The sequence below is a fragment of the Anopheles funestus genome, chromosome X (genome assembly GCF_943734845.2).
Source record: "Anopheles funestus chromosome X, idAnoFuneDA-416_04, whole genome shotgun sequence".
In the NCBI taxonomy this organism is placed as follows: domain Eukaryota; kingdom Metazoa; phylum Arthropoda; class Insecta; order Diptera; family Culicidae; genus Anopheles; species Anopheles funestus.
In genome coordinates, this window is record NC_064597.1 from 14638782 (window position 1) to 14644932 (window position 6151).

A 6151-nucleotide genomic window follows, 5' to 3' on the forward strand; every position below is an offset into this window, starting at 1 on the left:
GTGCGCGCGCACACAAAAATAAACGAGCGAGAGTGCCAAGAGAGATTGTGCGCAAAACGGACGAGAATGCGCATTCATCCGCGGCAGAACCGTTGCGCGTAGGGAAAAGAAAGAAAAGTCCACCCTACTTACAAAGCAGGGCGTTGGGAGTTCGGAAGCAACGAGCGCAATCTCTCACGCGTTAGGAGTTGTTTTTGCCCTTCTTCTTGCTGTTCAGTAACACTCTCGCGTGGAAAATCCGTTCGCACCATAGACAAAGTGTGTTTTTGGGTGGGATTTTCCATCTTGGAAAATGCTGCATGTTAAGTATCATTTGCTACAAAGAAATAGTTTCTTTATTTATTTAGATAATGTGTATGCGGACGTATTATTGGCGTAAATGTGTAATGAGTTAAGCTTAACATAATGACATCGATACTGGACAGACAATTTATACATGACACAAACAAAAACCTAAAATCAAAAGCAGCTGAACGACTTGATTAAACTCATGAAACATTCGTATTTAATCCTTACTGCTTGTTTTCCCGCGCTATAAACGGCTATAAACCGTCTCACTGCGACGGAGCGTCTGTAGTCCTGTATCACGCGTGTTTAGTCTTTGATCAACCGTTACATAGTGTTACCAATCGATGTGTTTGTTTGCAATGTCTTTACCTCGCCTTACAACGCATAGGGGATTTTGTTGTGCTAATTGCATATCTGCTAGGCGTTTTACTGCTTATGTTACTCTAAATGCATACATATTGCCTAGTTTCAGGCTAATGGGTTAATCAAAAGGTTCTTTCAAATGCAGGGACCGAAGGGAGAGAGTCTACAGAAGAGGTCAACGCTCATATATGGAAAGAGAGTTGCTGCATAACCCCTCCCACCCCACCACCCCTACCACCGCTTGTTAGTTACATCACAAATTCACTAATGCAAACATTTGCATGTGTGTGTATGGGAAAGGAAAATACACTACCCACAAAACACCACCTCCCTCCCAAACACTCCCCCTTCAACGCTTCTTGCGCATCTAATGACCGGTATCTAAAGTTTAGTTTCACGACATTGATTTTCCTCTGTGACGTGTGTGGGATGCAATTTTCTTGGTAATGTGTTCGATGAACTGCAGCCCCGATATAGACGGAAGGGTGTTTGTATGTGGTGGCGACGGGGAGAGAGAGAGAGAGGGAGAGAGGGAAAAAGGGAGAGAAAACAAACACACACACACACGTGTATATAAAGGGAGTACAAATAAATTTAAATTGATGGATGCTGAGGGAACACGACGTAAGGTGGAGAGACCAGTTGGTCAAAATGGGACTGGATGGGAAGAGAGATAAAGAGAGAGAGAGAGAGCGTCCGAAAGGGGGGAAGGGGGGGGGGGGGCATACGTCAAACGATTGAAGAGTTTTCCAACGGCCATATTTTTTTTTTGCCTAAACGGGTGGGTGGTCGTCGTTAGCAGCTATAAGGAGGGGAGGAATGGGGATGGGTTGAGAGGGTGACTCCTCGTTTCATTTCGATTGATCTCGCTGCCAACGTGCTGCGTTTTGCTTCCGTTTGTTTTTCCCCTTTTTTGCAGTTTTCATTCTAGTGTGCGGATTTTCCTTCCTGAATTTTCTATAATTGAAAAGTGGGTTTCCGCTCTCTTCCGGTGATTTGGAACACGTGTACGATGAGGGGATTAGTGGGGATGGTATAGAGAAGTGGCTGTTTGTTATTCTTTCCTGCTCCGATGCAATACGTTGCCCCTTTTTCTCACTGTACATTTCGATAAAAAAAAAGAAAAAAGAAACCCGGGAAGTGAACTGGCTGCCAGACTTTACCTTTCCGCAAGGATTGAGACAGAGCAGTGGTTTTTCTTTCCATTTTATTTTTTGTTGTGCTCCCTTTAACACACCGTTTTCCGCACCGCAGAACAAGCTTGCCATCGGTCGGTGAGGTTCGAGATGAGGTGGTGAGATGGGACGACATATTCGAGGGTGGATTAATGTTAAATCGTTTGAAAATTTTCCATAACTCATCCTCCTGATACGAACGTCACCAGGAAAATAGAGCGCCCGCTGGCCATTTGGAGTGGATGGTATATTTGTTCTGTGGCTCGTTTCATCTTTCTCCTCCACCGTGTACGTGCCGAGCATGCACGCTGCACGGTTTGCTCGGATTTTCCTTTAATAAAACACAGCTCTCTATTTCTATCGCACTGTATTGGTGTGTGATTTTGCATTGCAAAAAACAGGGAGCGAATAAAAAAAAACTATGAAACCGTCTACACTTATACACACAAGCAGTTAGACCACATTTGCTGTATGTGGATGTTTTTTTTTTTGGTTACATCGTGAAATACTATGCACCTCCATGTGTCTCTATGACGGATGATATAGCGGAGGTTTAAAAAGGAAAAGATACATCCCGATGGGGTCAGCAAGAGGACCGAGCAGATAGTACACGCTGGTGTCTATTTTTCATGTTAACTAGTGCATTTGCAAAATATTCATGATATTTATATTTGTTGCTGCAATTTGAAAAATCGCTAGCAAACACCAGTCAAAATGGGTAAAACAGAGAGAAAATCCGAGAGAGTGAGAGAGAGCACGTGAGATGAAGTGAAATGTGACAGGGATAGCAGCAAAGGACAAGGATCGATATTTTGATACACAGCTTCAACCGTATTCTTCTCAGGTTACATTGGGGATGAATGTTTTGTTTTGTTTTTTTTTTACAGCAGGAAAAACCTGCACGAGGGTAAGCTATTATGAAATTTTCCCAGAAGTTGCACAAAATGGACATCTAGCCAAGGTTATGTGAAACTCCTTTACCAAACTGGACGTTGTTGCTGAACGGTTTGCTTGTGATATTTGCGGTAGGACATATTTCCAGGGTTCTCGGAAACTCGAAAAGTATATCTTTCTTGATATTTTTGAGCGTTTGTCAAAAATAAACAACGGTCAAAAACAAATTGAAATAAAAAAAATCATAAAAAAGGAAAGTAAATTTTGCACTTATCGTGACTGTGCTACTGTTGTTGCAAATATAGTCGATCATTCATTGAACAATCCCGTGATATAATGGAACCAAACGTAGCAACAGTTGAGCACAACTAATTACGTGGTTTTAGTTGGTAAACTAACGCTATATTTAATACCATTTACTACATACAGCGTTCTATACTCACTGGGTATGCGTACCAGAACATGCGCCAGCGAGTGTAAATGGGCTGAAAACGATTGCCCTGCTTTACTGCTTACTGTGATAGACTAGCGTTAGGATTTTATTACCGTAACCGTTCGGCTCCGTTGCTAATTGGCGCGAGTGGATTGGTTGGTGGCATAATAAAGACTACACCGCGACTGCTGTGCTGAATGTTGAAAAGGGTTATTTGTTTTGAGCAGAAAACATTTTCATTCCCAATCAGTTGTTGATTTGAAATAGTTTTGTATGAAAAATTTCAATAATTTGTAATTATTCTTTTAGTATCTTAGTATTTGCTATAAAGCTAGAATTGAATATTCTGGTAGAAGAACCCTGTCCGGACGGGGTAACTTATGGGTACATACCCGTCCAGCAATGCACAATAGGATGTGGTTTGGTCTTTAGCAGAAATCTGTGAAGTGGAACATACTGACCTCACACATGCATCCTATTTGTAAACAAGGAAAAGAGCCTAGGACATTGTTGTGTGGATGGGAAAGACCAGCGGGATAAAGGTTAAGAAAGAGTAGCCTTAGCTTCCTATACTCCAAAGCTTCTTTTAGCAAACATTAGCTCAGTGATCTAGAACCCCCCCGTTCTCGAAAATCCATCCCCATAGTCACATTCAGTTTGAGTGGAACTCAAACACAAAACCAGGGTAAAATCATTTCCCCATTCCTCTGTCCTTCTCTATTTGTTTCTTTCCATTACGGAGGGCTTTTGGGAAAGTTTTCCAATTTTGTTCTCACCGCATACAGCCTTCATACATTTGCTGACAGAACTGTGCAAATCCAGCAATGGAATGCATCGGTTAAAATACATCACGTCCAGAGATTGTGGGGACATCATCGTTCAAAGCGTGTACAAGGCGTCTCGTCCTTCGATGCTCGAGAAGCTCGATTCCACTTTCCAAGGTTCTTAATTTGATTGCCTTATGGACTTTTTTCTTTACTTTCACAAACGGTTTAGCAAAAAAAAGCCCCGTCCCGAACTCTCCCCACCCTCCTGCTCTATCCCCTTTCTGTATCAGAATTGACCTTCGTTGCCTCAAGTGGCGTCGGAAGCTAGAAAGATGTTTCATTTTTTGCCATCTGCTTCGTCTTCTTCTGTCAGCCCGATAGACGACTGACACGTTTTGAGGATTTTTCAGGCCTTTTTGTGCGTGCTCTCGGCCGTATTTGTGTGGCATGTTGATTTTCCCGGTACGCGTAGAGAAATGGCGCGTACGCCTACCTCCAGAAATGGCAAACAAAGCCGTATCCGGGTTTTTTTTTCTTCTTTATTACCGAACAAGCGTACACCCGTGGCTGTATGTGTGTTTGTCCTTGTTCCGGTAGATGAGATTTTTCGCGGTCGGTTTCGTTCTCGTCGTCTCACTTTTTAGCCGAGTTTTGTTACTCTTTGCCCGCGCTGTTGTTGTTGGTTCAAGCGTCTGTAGGTCTTCTTTATTTTGCAGCACACTACAACCCCGTGTGCGAGTTTTCCCGTGCGTTTCGGTTTTTCCAGCTGCCTGGGCCACTTGAAAAACACGACCATCAAATTGTAGCGTTTTATATTCCTTTTTTTTAAGATGATGCACGAAGAAGAAGGAATAAACGTGGAAAGGAAAGTTGGGGTGGTTTATTTTCGCCAACCCACTCACCCGAAAAGTGCGACGACTGACTTCAAGGAGACCGGGCAACACCGAGCGACCGTACAAGGAAGATAAATAAAACTATTTTTAATCCGATCAATTAGTCAATGTCACTCGTTGTGCAGCTGACGTTCTTGAGTGCGCTGCTGCTGGGTTTCGCTTTGTGTAGCAGCAGGGCTTTGTTTTTTTGTTAACCATAACCAGTAGCGACAAACGCGTTCGCTTTCTAATCCACTCGCTGGCAGCCGTAACCCGAGCAGGAAGATCTTTGTTTTATTTTGTTTTTTTTATGTTACAAGCAAATGGTGTAGGTACTCCTCACCGAAGACATTTAGACAAGAAGCGAAGGAAGAAAGGGGTTGGAGGTCGAGAAGATTGGGAGTAGAAGGGAAGGCGGGACGGGTGGTTTGGGAGATCCAAAAGAAGCCATTACTTTTTGCCGCAGAATCTACACCATCGCGCTTAATGAAAAGGTACCTCAATTTCCGAAACCGAAACTCTCAGAAGCAGAAATAACGACCACTGGGAACAAGTTGGAATCGGAAGAAGAACGAAGGGTGTCAGGGACAGTGTGAGCAGCGGTAAGGTTTGGTTTACCGGCATTATCGATTCGCTGCTGGAGATGTGTGTGGACGGTTCGAATAGCCTCAACTGCTGCCCTGGCTGCTGATGATGGTTTCGTCCATAATGCCAAACACCGCATCGGTGTACACCGGGCCTCAATAATGCCTCCCAGTTATTCTGGCAACCATTTTGTTTGGTCCCGTGTTTGTTTGTTTTTTTTGTTTTCTTTTTTGCTGAGGTGCAACATTTCTGCCCGGCTTAGAAAGATACACAAAGACACAAAAGTATCGCACCTGGTAGCACATTTAGTAACTCCCCACGCGATGCTAGCGGTTGGCTAGAAGAGGTACTTGGTGGTATTTCCAATGGATGGTGGTGATAATGCTGGTAGAGCTGAAATATTGATCACCTGTAGGTTGGGACAGAAGCTGATACATTGGGTGTGTTGCAACAAAAAAAAAAACAAAAACAAAACAGGTAGCACAGCATCCTCCGTTACGATTCCTTCCTTAGTCCATATCCCCATCCTCAGTTTAGTCCTTGCGAAACCGGATTCTCATCATTTGCCCTTTTTTATTATTATTATTGAACACTGTTCGAAAGATATATCCCTCCTCACAACTGGAATGAGTTTTCTTCAGTGTTCCAGTACCTGTCTCCAGTTGGCTTCTCAATAGACCACTTCATTGCTATAAATGGAAGAAGGATTTCTGGAGCGATTGGAAGAATTCTAAAGCGACAAAGGAAAGTGAACGTCTTTTGTTGGGCGAACGG